Source organism: Hyperolius riggenbachi, chromosome 12 (assembly GCF_040937935.1).
Source record: "Hyperolius riggenbachi isolate aHypRig1 chromosome 12, aHypRig1.pri, whole genome shotgun sequence".
NCBI lineage: Eukaryota > Metazoa > Chordata > Amphibia > Anura > Hyperoliidae > Hyperolius > Hyperolius riggenbachi.
In genome coordinates, this window is record NC_090657.1 from 104,733,319 (window position 1) to 104,747,952 (window position 14,634).

Below are 14,634 nucleotides of genomic sequence, written 5' to 3' on the forward strand. Positions count from 1 at the left end.
ACTGCCTAAAGGGCCTCCCTGGCACTCACTCACTGCCTAAAGGGCCTCCCTGTCACTCACTCACTCACTCCCTAAAGGGGCTCCTGGCACGCACTCACTCACTAAAGGGGCTCCCTGGCACGCACTCACTCCCTAAAGGGGCTCCCTGTCACTCACTCACTCCCTAAAGGGCCTCCCTGTCACTCACTCACTGCCTAAAGGGGCTCCCTGGCACTCACTCACTGCCTAAAGGGCCTCCCTGGCACTCACTCACTGCCTTAAGGGCCTCCCTGGCACTCACTCACTGCCTAAAGGGCCTCCCTGGCACTCACTCACTGCCTAAAGGGCCTCCCTGTCACTCACTCACTGCCTAAAGGGGCTCCATGTCACTCACTCACTGCCTAAAGGGCCTCCCTGTCACTCACTCACTGCCTAAAGGGCCTCCCTGGCACTCACTCACTGCCTAAAGGGCCTCCCTGGCACTCACTCACTGCCTAAAGGGGCTCCCTGTCACTCACTCACTGCCTAAAGGGCCTCCCTGGCACTCACTCACTGCCTAAAGGGCCTCCCTGGCACTCACTCACTGCCTAAAGGGCCTCCCTGTCACTCACTCACTCACTGCCTAAAGGGGCTCCTTGTCACTCACTCACTGCCTAAAGGGGCTCCCTGTCACTCACTCCCTACCTAAAGGAGCTCCCTGTCACTCACTACCTAACTGGAGGCGCCTGTCACTCACTAGCTAACCTGGGGGTCCCTGTCACTCACTAGCTAACTTGGGGGGCTACCATATTAAGGGGGCATTCTGCCTATTTATGTGAAATGCTGTCTATTTATGTGCCTCATGACTGCTGAATTTGTCTTGTTGGGAGCCTTATGATTTGTTGGGGGCCTCAAGATTGCTGAATTTGTCTTGTTGGGGGCCTCATGATTTGTTGGAGGCCTCATGATTGCTGAATTTGTGTTGTTGGGGGCCTCATGATTTGCTGGGGCCTCATGACTGCTGAATTTGTCATGTTGGGGGCCTCATGATTTGTTGGGGGCCTCATGATTGCTGCATTTGTCTTGTTGGGGGCCTCATGATTTGTTGGGGGCCTCATGATTGCTGAATATGTCTTGTTGAGGGTCACATGATTGCTAACTGCGAGACTATGGGAAAAGCTGAATCCTTATCATATGAGACAATAGCATTAAACCTACTTTTTTAGCGTTTTAAAACAGAAAATAAAACTGGGAGGTTCTAAAAAATTGAATACATTTTTCAGGAGTAGGATGGATGAAATTGTTTATCTTCACAGTTTATTTTCAACTTGGATTTTCCATAATGTTCATGTATGAGTTAAAACGTTTGTACAGTATTTAGTTTGAATTGCTGTTGCCACTTTGCGAAAGATAAGTGACTTTTGGGTTGCAGTTTGGGCACTCGGCCTCCAAAAGGTTCGCCACCACTGTCCTAATCTGATGTCCCACCATTGCTAGGTTCATGTAAATTTGTCTCCACCCGTTACCACACCTATATTCTGGTCCATGGCCCACCCATTTTTTGGTGCGGCGCTATGAGCACGCCGCACAACGTGATCCTCATATTTTTGGCACGCTAGCTGCAGTGTGCTGAATTCTGCTGCCTACAGTATGTACAGTATACGCTGTTCTCTAGTGCCTGCACTGTGTGCTGATTTACCTACAGTGTGTACAGTGTAAGGTGTTACTCTGTGCCTTTGATTGTAAACCAGCTGTATTGTATGCTGATCCCTGCTACTTTCAGTATGTACAGTATTAGCTGTAAAGCCTGGTACACACATACAATTTTGATTATCCAATTTTAGCTCTGTTCATAAAATTCATTGTCTGTTGGCCCACTTACTGCACGGGAGTGGGAAAATTGGGGGTCAGTGATTGACCAATCAAAATTGTATGTGCGTATACATCTTTGATCTATGCCTATACTGATTGTAAATTATCTAAATAAAGGACAGGGGGCTCCGTCCAATATTTCGATGGGCAGGCCCGTTATCCGTAGCTTACACCGCTGCTAAGTTCATGTACATTTGGCCCCACCCATGGCCACGCCCACTCACCGCATGGCCACGCCCATTTTTTTGCTGCCTCCCCGCCTGGTGCCCACAGGTGCCCCCGTTCTCCAGGGACCCTAGAAACGCCCCGGCCTCAATCTCTTTCTCCTTTCCTACGTCCTGTTTGTCCACTGTGATCAATGGAATTCTCCGTCCACCATTGTGAAAATGGCCATTACTCCATAACAGCTTTCTGCTCAGCACACAGTTAAACTGTAGTATCACCCACTTGAGCCATAGGGAAACATGGACACATCAGTTCTCCTCTCAGCTGTAACTGACAGCAACTGATATATAACAGACAGCAACTGGTATATTTCAGTTCTGACAAAACGTTGTCAGAACTGGAAGGGATCACTGTAAGAAGAAAATGGTGAGCTTCTGAGATGAACTGATGGCAAGGTAACTATGTAATGTTCATTTGAAGTTACCTCATGTGTTTATTTTCAATAATTTTACTCAGTACAGGTTCCCTTTAAGGGTTAGTTCACAGTGCTCATTTGCATTGCAGAATAATTCTGCATGTCAACTCCCTGCCCGTACAGTTCTATGGCACTGTTCACAGGCATACATGTGAAAAAGCCGCCTGGAAAAAAAAGGGTGTAGGGGATTGCCGCTAGTTCACCACATACCTATAAAAATAGTGCCAGAAATTGCTGTTAGTAGATCTGTAAAATTACCAATATTCTACTACATAATTCCAATAGTAAAATATCTGTATCTTTACTGATATTTTACTATGTCCTAACCTAACCCTACTCTCACACAGAACCCTCCCTCTACCGATGCCTAACCCTAAGACCTCCCTTTACCGATGCCTAACACTAAAACCTTCCTGCACCGATGCCTAACCCTAAGATCCCCTCTACCAATGCCTCACCCTAAAACCTCCCTCTACCGATGCCTAGCCCTAAAACCTTCCTCTACCGATGCCTAACCCTAAGACCCCCCTCTACTGATGCCTAACCCTGAGGCCTCCTTCTACTGATATATAACCCTTAACCCCCCCCCCCTCCCTTTCCTTTCGGCGCCTAACACTTAACCTCCCTCCTAACCTTAACCTACCCCACCTGCTCCAAAGCTGCCATTTGCGGAATGTAAATTTAGGTGCTCAAAAGCGTTGCGGCTAATTCGCGATTTATTGCGAAGAATGTAAAGTCAGGTGGACGAGGTGCCGCTCCAAAGCCACGATTTGCAGCAAAGAAAGTAGATTTGGGCGCCCGCAGGCATAATGATATACAAATTGTGGCACTGTATTATTTCCCTTCTTTGCTGCAAATTGCAGATTTTATAATGGGCACTTATGGTGCCGCCCTTTTTTTTCCCGGTTTCTGTTCACAGTACTGCATTGTAACTGATCGAGTTATTCGAACTCACTGCATGCGGGCTTTGTATTAAAGTCTATGTCCAGTCTCCTTTGCAGTTCACGATATTATACACTACTATAAAACGTGTGCTATGCAACCGACCACTGTGAACCTACCCTCAGATTCTCCCTTCATCTTGTCTGAACTCGTCCATTTGCAGTTCCTGAAGGAATTTCCTCACATTTTAACAGCCACATGTCTAGGTCATGTGACTTCCTGTACATGCCTGCAGTAAAGTGTAAAAGCAAAGAACGTAAACTTATTGTGGAGGATGAAATGTTATGTGGGGAACTGTTGCGTCATATGGAAGTAGAACGTAAACGAGGAAGCTGCTATGTAGTATGTGTGTAGAATGTAGTGTAAGGAACTGCAGTCTAATATGGAGGAGGAAATATAATTTCCAGGGCTGCAGTGTAATTGGGAGAGAAAATGTAATGTGGGGTTTGCAGTGTAGTTTAGGGGAGGACATGTAATATGGATGTTACAGTGTAGGTTATTACATTTAAGGGGCACTATTGCAAATATGTGCAAACATATACAAATAAGAAGTAACATTTTTTCCAGAGTAAAATGAGCCATAAATTACTTTTCTCCTATGTTGCTGGCACTTACTGTAGGTAGTAGAAATCTGACAGAAAGGACAGCTTTTGGGGGATTGTCAGGGATTTATTTTCAAAAGCACTTAGTGAATGGCAGTTGCTCTGTCCAACTGCCAAAAAACTGTGTAGCGAGCAAGGAAGCTGGCCAGCATCATTGCTTAAATCCTTTTTAGGGACTATCTTTATAAAGAATAAAAGCTTTGCTGAGAATCCCCTATGAAGAGATGGACTAGTCCAAAACCTGTCACTTCTGTCAGATTTCTATTGCCTAATAAAACAAAAAGATCTCCGTGCGCAGTCCCACACACACTACAATACAATACAATGGATGCTGCCGATCTAAATTGATGCTCAATATCAATCTCCAAAAGTAACAGAAGCAGTAGAGTGTTGTACCGTGTTAGCCATAAGTAAAAACAAGGAGTTTTGCATCAGGATGATACCATTTATTGGCTAACTTAGAGATGGATAAACAGTGAGCTTTCGGCTGATAAAAAGCCTTCGTCGGACTGGTTCCTGACAAACACTGAAAAATACAGCTTATATACACTGACATATAGAGGAGAAACATTCTTTAGCAAACATAAATGTAATTAGATGCCTCATCTGTTACTGAGGAGGCTTTCCCAGGCATCCTGGCTAAAAGTAAGGAATGTCTCTATTGATCAGCGCAAACAATCTTCCAATCTGTTTACAAACTCCTATATCTCCAAATGCCACCACCACACCAATTGTGAGCGCACTCACCAGCTTAATGGATCATACAAAATGATCATATGCATGTTGTCATACAAACGTATGCCCCTCTGGTCACAACTGGGCTCTTCTCTGTAACATCTTCATATCCTCATTAGCATAGCAAATATATAAAAACGCTCCACATAGCGTAATCAAGTTTCAGATAAAATTTATTCTGCATAAAATGAATTCAAAATACACTCACGTGTACACCATGTATGTCTATGACAGGCATAAAGGAAAGATAGCGGACCGTGACCGGCCGTTCACTCCATGTAGCACTGCCATCCAGGTTACATCCGCGCACTTCCGCACTCCCTCTCTCGCTCTGTAGCTCCTTCCCAACCGGTTTTGTCCACGTGACTTTCTCAAGGGGTTCGAAGGTCACGGGCTACGACGCTTCCTTTTATCACTCTTGCGTACTGCGCCTGCTGTCTCTCTGCGCCTGCGCCTGCCCGTTTAACATTGCTCATCATAAAATAAACATTTTAATACAAAAAACAAGATCTAAAAGACTTTAAAATAATACTGATTCTACTCATATGTTACTTTTCTGTTTGTTTGACATATTATTTCAAGTTTGTGAATTCCCATCCATACCTACCTTCATACCACACACACACTTTAAGGGGAACTCTTGCTAATCCCATTCGTTTACAATATAAGTCCACAGCGCTAAAAGATAATTTCACCCTTAATTCAAAATGTAAAATACATAAAAATTGATCTCTCGCTACATTAACATAGCACCTTCCTCTTTAAACATCAGAATACCACACATACAAATCACTCATTCAGAGTAAGTACAGTGAGTAATCACGTTAAAAAATGTATAAAAGGGATCCCAGTACAAGACCAAAAAACGTCCATATATTATATGCACAAAGTCACCATATAAAAATATATTATTTGAGGCAATTAATACGTCCGTATCCGGAAATCAAAACTGGATGTTACTACTGCACATGTCACTGTTGCACATACTTCTGCGTTCCTCTATATATATACTGTACCCTCCTCGTGGGCATCAGTCTTCCTCCAGAGCCGTCACCTCAATCTGCCGCTCGTATTTGGCCAATTAAACGAGTGCAGAGAGGGCATCAGACAAGATGTAATGCGGAGCTAGTCCTTCTGCTCGGCAAAGCGCACCCTCTGGGAATAGGACCTTGCACTCACACGCTGAGTTTGGCTGCTTCCAGTGACGTCACTGATGCGTGTTGCGTAGGACGCTAACGTTTCAAGGGGTAACGCCCCTCTTCTTCAGAGCTGTCCATCACTCTTCTTCCTCAGCTTATGAGCGCTCACGCCCCCCTCTGGAGTCCTCCCTCATTACTATAGCAACCCTTTCTGTATATTTATTTGTACGTGCTGCGCACTCATGATCAAAAATAATTAAAAAAAGAGTAAAAAAATTAAACGAGCTAGGAGGAGATTATTATATTATATAGATATCTTCTAATTACACCAGCCTTAATTTCTCCATTAGATTAACAGTCAATTTAAGTTAAAAAGGCATACAGTTCAAACTCACAATTTAACCCTCTAGGGTTAAAGTAGAGAAAGACTGGAGGGGCAGAGACTACATAAAGAAGTTATCACGCATGGAATCTGATATATCTAATGAACACCATGACCCCTAGAGGGTTAAATTGTGAGTTTGAACTGTATGCCTTTTTGACCCCGCATTACATCTTGTCTGATACCCTCTCTGCGCTCGTTTAATTGGCCAAATACGAGCGGCAGATTGAGGTGACGGCTCTGGAGGAAGACTGATGCCTACGAGGAGGGTACAGTATATATATAGAGGAACGCAGAAGTATGTGCAACAGTGACATGTAGTAGTAACATCCAGTTTTGATTTCCGGATACGGACGTATTAATTGCCTCAAATAATATATTTTTATATGGTGACTTTGTGCATATAATATATGGACGTTTTTTGGTCTTGTACTGGGATCCCTTTTTTTCATTTTTTACGTGATTACTCACTGTACTTACTCTGAATGAGTGATTTGTATGTGTGGTATTATGATGTTTAAAAGGGGAAGGTGCTATGTTAATGTAGCGAGAGATCAATTTTTATGTATTTTACATTTTGAATTAAAGGTGAAATTATCTTTTAGCGCTGTGGACTTATATTGTATATTTATTAACTGTGGGTAGAGGAGGATTTGCCTGGTCCATACAGCTGCTGATATATCCAAAAGGCGCAGGTATCTATTTACGTATAAATTAATCCCATTAGTTGTTAGCTATGAAACAATTTATATTATATTTCATATTTAAACCTTCTGGTAACATGGTTCTCAATAATAATATCCATTTAGTTTCTCGCTTGATAGTTCTCTCTCTCTATCAATTCCTCTCCAGTGATTACTCACACTTTCTATTATGCAATATTTTAAACTGGAACAATCCTTTCCATGCGATTCTAAAAAGTGTAAAAGGTACATTATGATCTCTATGACCTCTCTGGATTTTATACACATGCTCGTACAATCGTTGCTTAAAACATCTTGTAGTCCGCCCAATATATTGAAGGCAGCCCACAAGGGCACTCCGGTAAATAAATTACATGATCTGTGTTACAATTACATGGAGTTTTTATTTTAAAAATATCGCCTGTAGTACGAGAGCTTCTGGTGTTTCTACACCCAAAACAATCTAGGCATTTTGCAAATCTCTTCTGTCCCATTTATTTCTCTCTGGTTCATTTATAACACTTTTAGTGTATTTCTAAACTAGGGGCCTTTCTGAATATCATTTCTGTTTTTTCTGGCAATCTAGATTCCAAGATTTTATCCATTCTCAAAATCCCCCAGTGTTTATCCAGAATGTGCTTTATATCCTGATGCTGTACATTAAATTGGGTAATCATGGGGCAAAAAAATTTTATCCTCTTTTGTCTTTTTTCCCCTTCCCAATAATTGCCTTATATCTATCTGCAATACCTCCTGTTTCTTTTCTTCCAAACAATCTTCATCGTAACCCTTTTCTTCAAATCTTCCCATCAGTATTTCACTCTGCTCCAAACAATCTATGTCTCAGGTGGCATTCCTTCTAATTCTGCAATATTGATTCTTAGGGATATTTTTTATCCAGGGGTCATAGTGACAACTCGATACCGGAATAAAACTATTTCTATCAGTCTTTTTGAAAAAAGTTCTGGTATTCAATGATGTACCATTTTTATAAACCGTTACATCCAAAAAAAATCAACATCTCTGGAACTGTATTGACATGTAAAACTTAAATTAATAGAATTATCGTTAATAGTATCAATAAATCTATTTAAGGAGACCTCACTCCCCTCCCACAGGAAAAATGCGTCATCTATAAACCTTTTCCAACACTTCAATTTAGGCCACCTAATCCCCCAAGATGGTATTTTTTTCCCATTCAGACATAAAAATATTTCCCAGACTGGGTGCGAATTTTGCCCCCATCACAACGCCTTTGCATCGCAAATAAAAATTATATTCAAACCAGAAAAGATTATGTTCTAATGCGAACCATATGCATCTTTGCAAAAGATCTACCTGTTCAGGTTCTAACATACCATCTTCCAATAATGCTGAATGGATAGCTCTCATCCCATCTTTATGTCCTATGACAGTGTACAACGAAGCAATATCTACTGTCACTAAAAATGTTTGTTCCGTTACTGTCAAAGTCTCCAAGATATTCAAAATATGACCCGTATCCTTTAAAAAACAAGGTGTATTCCTCACTAGAAGCTGCAGATAAAAATCAATATACCGTATTTTCCGCCATATAAGACGCTCCATAATATAAGACGCACCCAAATTTAGAGGGCAAAAACCAGGGGAAAAAAATACTAAACCTGGTGTGTCCATATTCCAAGAGCGTCTTGTACATGTTGTGTGCTCCTGTGTACCTCATGTCTCCTCCTGTGTGCCCCATCTGTCCTGCTGTATGCTCCATGTGTCCTGTGTGCCCCTTCTCCCCATGTGCACCTTGTCTGCCTGTCTCCCCATGTGTCCTGACTGCCCCTTCTCCCCACGTGTCCTCCTTTGTCAGTCTCCCCATGTGTCCTGACTGCCCCTTCTCCCCATGTGTCCTCCTGTGTCAGTCTCCCCATGTGTCCCTCTCCCCATCAGTCCTGTTTTCCCATGTGTCCTGTGCCTGGCTCCCCTGCGTGCTTAAGTTCTCCCCCTCTAATTTCCTCCTGCCCCTCCATGTGTGCGTCTCCCCCGGTCCTCCCCCCCTGCGCGTGTCTCTGATATGTCCGATGTACATCCTACCCCCCCCCCCCCCACACACCGGGTCTACAGCTGCAGCGGCTTACCTGATACATGCCGCCGCGAAGACTGCAGACACCCGGCTACTCCATGTGTTTCCTCTACTGCGCAACTTTTACTGATTGTGTCATCAGTAGCTGCGCAGTAGAGGAAACACATGTCTGCAGTCTTCGCGGCGGCATGTATCAGGTAAGCTGCTGCAGCCCCGGAGGGGTGGGGGGAAAGGATGTACATTGGACATATCGGAGACACACGGGGGGGGGGGGGGACCGGGGGAGACGCACACATGGAGGGGGCAGGAGGAAATTAGAGGGGGAGAACTTAAGCATGCAGGGGAGACAGGCACAGTGAGCGCACAAACAGGCAGGGAATCGCCAATGGCGGAGGGTCGACGGTTCATATCGGCGGGCGTTCGCAAGTTGGGGATTCCCTGCCTTTGCCGTATAAGACGCAGGGACTTTTTCTCCCCATTCCCCCCCCCCCCCCCCCCCCTTTATCTGCTGGTTTCCACACAATATCACCCCTCTTGGACATAGATTTAAGAGCCATTTCCACAGATTTAGGTTTACGGGCTTTTTTTACTCTGCGATCTCTCAAATCATCCATCACTAGCTTTTCAAACACCTCCACACATCCATTATTCTGTAAATTAGAATTGAACAACGACTTATTGGACAATCTTGAATGCACAATCAAATCCACATTCTGTTCTTCCACATTATTGGTTACATCTTGATTACAAAAGAATTTTTTAATATTCAATTTCCTAATGAAGCATTTGAAGCCAATCATCGTATCCACCTTATTACACTCTTTTGGAGGTGCACACTTTAAACCCAAATCTAATAATTTGATCTCATGTGGGGTGAGTTGTACAGAGCTCAAATGATATATGCCTTCTCCTATACTTCTCTCATGTTCTTGTTTTTTCCTTCTTCTTTCCCCTCGCTCTCCTCTAAATCGTCTGCTGTTCGTTTGAGGGTGATAATATGTTCCATTTTTAGGGTTTGTTTGTTGGCCACCCTGTATAGATCTTTGTAATTCACCGGAAAATGGCAGCCTTTACTGGTGCCCCCTTCTCCAGTAATTCTTGTCCTTTAGGGTGCGTTTCCACTCACGCGAATTCGCATGCGTTCCCCGCATGCAAATTCGCATAACCAATAAAAGTGAATGAGCCTGTGTCCACTTGAAAAATCTGCTCAGCAGAGCCATCCGAATTCGGACACTGCACACACACATGCGATTCGCATACAATGTATTTAATAGGGAATTCGCATGGTGTTTTTTCATGCAAATTTTCATGCGAATTCGCATACGATTTCGCATGGAATCAATGAAAAAGCACACAGGCACTGACATGGTTAAATTCGCACACAGCGTCATCCATGCGAAATCGTATGCGAATTTGCGGTAAAATTCGCATACAACCGCATGCGATTTCACTCCTGCATGCGAATTCGTCCGCGGAGAATCCGCGGCGATTTCCCACCGCACTAGTGGAAACGCACCCTCAAAGTCCTTCTGTATTTCTGTAATTGCTCATTCTAAAGGTGTAAACCTGTTGCTGGTCGGGATATGAAACTTGGGTTTCCACCCTCTGTTTCTCAGGGGCCCCCCCAAATTTTATATACTGTACTTGTTTCCACCCCTCCTTTTCCCATCCTGTTCTGGGAGAGGCCCGATAATATGGCTTTACCCACACCCTGTTTATCTCCTTTCTTATCCCATCTAGGTGTACGGGGTCTGCCATACTCCCTGTGTGGGTACTGCAGTTGTTTGAATGGTGCCCCCCCTCTGTTATATACCTGTTTTGGACGAGCACCCAAACCTTGGCCACCATTTTCTTGTCCCTGAGGCTTCGCTGGTGGTACCTTGGCCCCCCTTCCCTTGGCCCCACCCCGTTCCCACTGTTAATCTCCCCATTCTTGACTCTGTTACTATTGCCTCCTACTGCCATCGACTCCTCTATAATATCACCTTTTTGGGTGTTTTGCCATTTAAATACATTCTTATTGTCATAATCAGTGAGATCTCTAATAAACTTTTGTTGTTTTTTCTTTTTGACATCATCATCTAATTTTCTCAGATATCCCTGTAAATCCTTTGACATATCAGAATAATTAACATGAGTCTTTAGACCATCCATAGATCCTCTGACTCTTTCCAAATCCTCATTAGTCTTTCTCAATTTCCTCCTCTTACGAATTAACAAAAAACGGATCAATTCAATGCCCTTTTTGTTAAAAAAAATACAAACCATTTGTCATCTTTTTCATTTCTCTCCCCCTCATTGGGTGAGATTTCCCTTCTGAGACTTTGTGGTATGATCCCCTTGGATTCATATCTCTTCATACACACGACGTCCCACTGTGAGAAAAAACGCGGAAAAACCACCGCGAGTACTCAGAGTAAGGCGGCTGATTCCGCGTTCAACATGGCAGCTGGCGCGCATGGGCCTGCAGCCACTAGCCTGACGGAGCGCAGAGAAACCGCCGCATGCCCAGTGAACAAGGCGGCGGATTCAGGTTTGCACGCATGGGCTTACCACTAGCAGTATGGCTGAACGCGGGGAAACCGCCGCATGCTCTGACAGCGGTGCGGCTGGCCCCGTGTTCAAACCTACAGATGCATTACAACACATGTCTGGTGTGGCTGGGACCAATAGTCCACACAGGTTCAGAAGGACGCGCGCGTTGAGAGGCAGAGCCTTTATGGCAGTCAGAAGGGTGTCAGCTGATCCAGCCGATCAGCTGACAATTCCATCAGTTTTCATTGGTCCAGCACTTAGGGGAGGCGCTGGAGAGCGCGTGGGTATATATACTGGGTGCTGGTCATTTCTCTGGTGTCTGGCGTTGCGATCACTACGTGGTAGCACTCAGACCTTGTCAGTATCTGTGTTATTATCTAGACCAGTTCCTAGGTGTTGATGATCAAGGACCTCACACCTCAGTCTAGGGAAAACTGTATATTATCTGTGTTATTATTTAGACCAGTTCCTAGGTGTTGATGACCAGGGACCTCACACCTCAGTCTAGGAATTAGCTTTACCATCTAGTTACTCAGACCAGTTCCAGGGTGTTGATGATCAAGGAGCTCACACCCAAGACTAGGCATTGTTGATTATTTGTTATGACCTTCTGCTTTCCTGACTACTCTTCTGATCTCTGATTAGGTACTTCGCTATATCTGATACTCTGTTGCCGAACTCTGCTTGTCTTAGGATTCCACATCTGTCTCTTGTCTCTGTCCCTGATCTGTCTGTCTGTTGCCGACCCGGCTTGCCCGACCTCGAGAGTTATCTCCTCAGTCAAGAGATAGCTCACAGACCTTTGGGTGACACCCTTCCTTGGTGTCACTCACACTCTGTCCTTCCAACTCCTAGCCTGACCTCTTCCTCGGGAGAGTCTCAGGCTTGTGGAAGGAACGTGTTACTGTGCAGTACTCCTTACTGCTGTGCACCTGCTCCTCAGGTGCAGTCCTCAAAGTATTTCTGTTGCACCAAACACTATTATTACCCAGGTGTCCAGAGGTTAGAGATATATCTGATTATCGGTGATACTGCAGATCATCAATAACCAGGTATATATCTGTATTCTCGGTGATACTGCAGATCATCAATAACCAGGTATATATCTGTATTCTCGGTGATACTGCAGATCACCGGTAATCAGACCCTCTCTGTGTTACACCGATCGTTACACCCACCAGGCATATATTTTCTTTTCAGATATATGGCTTAAATTCTTAAAACTCGTTTCCAAATCATGACAGGTTTCCTTCAAAGTTTCATCAAAGATCAAATTCAAGTTGAAACTTCTATTGTCTAAATAATCAAATACTTCCATTGCAGCACAGAATCACAGAGCAAAAAAGTTCATAGAAATAAAACAAAACAATAAAACAATAAAACAAAACAAAACAATAAAACAAAAAAAATCTCTGTGCGCAGTCCCACACACACTACAATCCAATTCAATGGATGCTGCCGATCTAAATTGATGCTCAATATCAATCTCCAAAAGTAACAGAAATGTCTCTATTGATCAGCGCAAACAATCTTCCAATTTGTTCACATGTATCTTCACATGCCACACCACACCAATTGTAAGCACACTCACCGGCTTAATGGATCATACAAATGATCATATGCGTGTTGTCAAACAAACATATGCCCCTCTGGTCACAACTGGGCTCTTCTCTGTAACATCTCTATATCCTCATTAGCATAGCATGAGAGAACTGCTCAAGCGAGAAACTAAATGGATATTATTATTGAGAACCATGTCACCAGAAGGTTTAAATATGGAATATAATATAAATTGTTTCATAGCTAACAACTAATGGGATTAGCAAGAGTTCCCCTTTAAGTGTGTGTGTGGTATAAATGCAGGTATGGATGGGAGTTCACAAACTTGAAATAGTATGTCAAACAAACGGAAAAGTAACATATGAGTAGAAGCAGTATTATTTTAAAGTCTTTTAGATCTTGTTTTTGTATTAAAATGTTTATTTTATGATGAGCAATGTTAAACGGGCAGGCGCAGGCGCAGAGAGACAGCAGGCGCAGTACGCAAGAGTGATAAAAGGAAGCGTTGTAGCCCGTGACCTTCGAACCCCTTGAGAAAGTCACGTGGACGAAACCGGTTGGGGAGGAGCTACAGAGCAGGTGAGGGAGTGCGGAAGTGCGCGGATATAACCTGGACTGCGGTGCTACGTGGAGTGAACAGCCGGTCACGCTCTGCTATCTTTCCTACCCTGCGCTTACATTTATGCCTGTCATAGACATACACGGTGTACACGTGAGTGTATTTTGAATTGATTTTATGCAGAATAAATTTTATCTGAAACTTGATTACGCTATGTGGAGCGTTTTTATATATTTGCTATGCCAATGAGGATATGAAGATGTTACAGAGAAGAGCCCAGTTGTGACCAGAGGGGCATACGTTTGTATGACAACATTCATATGATCATTTTGTATGATCCATTAAGGCGGTGAGTGCACTCACAATTGGTGTGGTGGTACCCTGCGCTTACATTTATGCCTGTCATAGACATACACGGTGTACACGTGAGTGTATTTTGAATTGATTTTATGCAGAATAAATTTTATCTTAAACTTGATTACGCTTACCTGTATGCCTGTCGTAGACATACATGGTGTACACGTGAGTGTATTTTGAATTGATTTTATGCAGAATAAATTTTATATGAAAACTTGATTATGCTATATGGAGCGTTTTTATATATTTCATGCTATGCTAATGAGGATATTAAGTTGTTACAGAGAAGAGCCCAGTTGTGACCAGAGGGACATACATTTGTTTGACAACACGCATATTATCATTTTGTATGATCCGGTGAGTGCGCTCACAATTGGTATGGTGGTGGGATTTGAAGATATAGGAGTTTGTGAACAGATTTCTAATACCTTCTGTAAGTGACAGCAACATAGGAGAAAAGTAATTTATGGCTCATTTTACTCTGGAAAAAATGTACTTCTTATTTGTCTATGTTTGCATATATTTTAAATTTTACAGTTTTTCGCCATAGTGCCCCTTTAAATGTAAAATCTGTACTGCAATTTAGGGGAATGTAGCATAATATGTGGAGGTTGCAA

General features: G+C 43.2%; 1 protein-coding gene across 12 annotated transcripts in view; it reads right to left on the reverse strand.

Annotated features, from left to right (window-relative positions):
• Positions 1-14,634, reverse strand: part of CALCOCO2 (calcium binding and coiled-coil domain 2) — a 755,339-nt gene that overhangs the window by 228,570 nt on the left and 512,135 nt on the right. The window contains exon 1 of one of the 12 annotated variants that reach the window (XM_068263859.1): positions 4,028-4,067. The exons of the other annotated variants lie outside the window; for them this stretch is intronic. The gene's annotated coding sequence lies outside the window, so the exon portion shown is untranslated. Of the gene's footprint in view, positions 1-4,027; positions 4,068-14,634 lie in introns of those variants that run through there. 12 annotated transcript variants of the gene reach the window in all.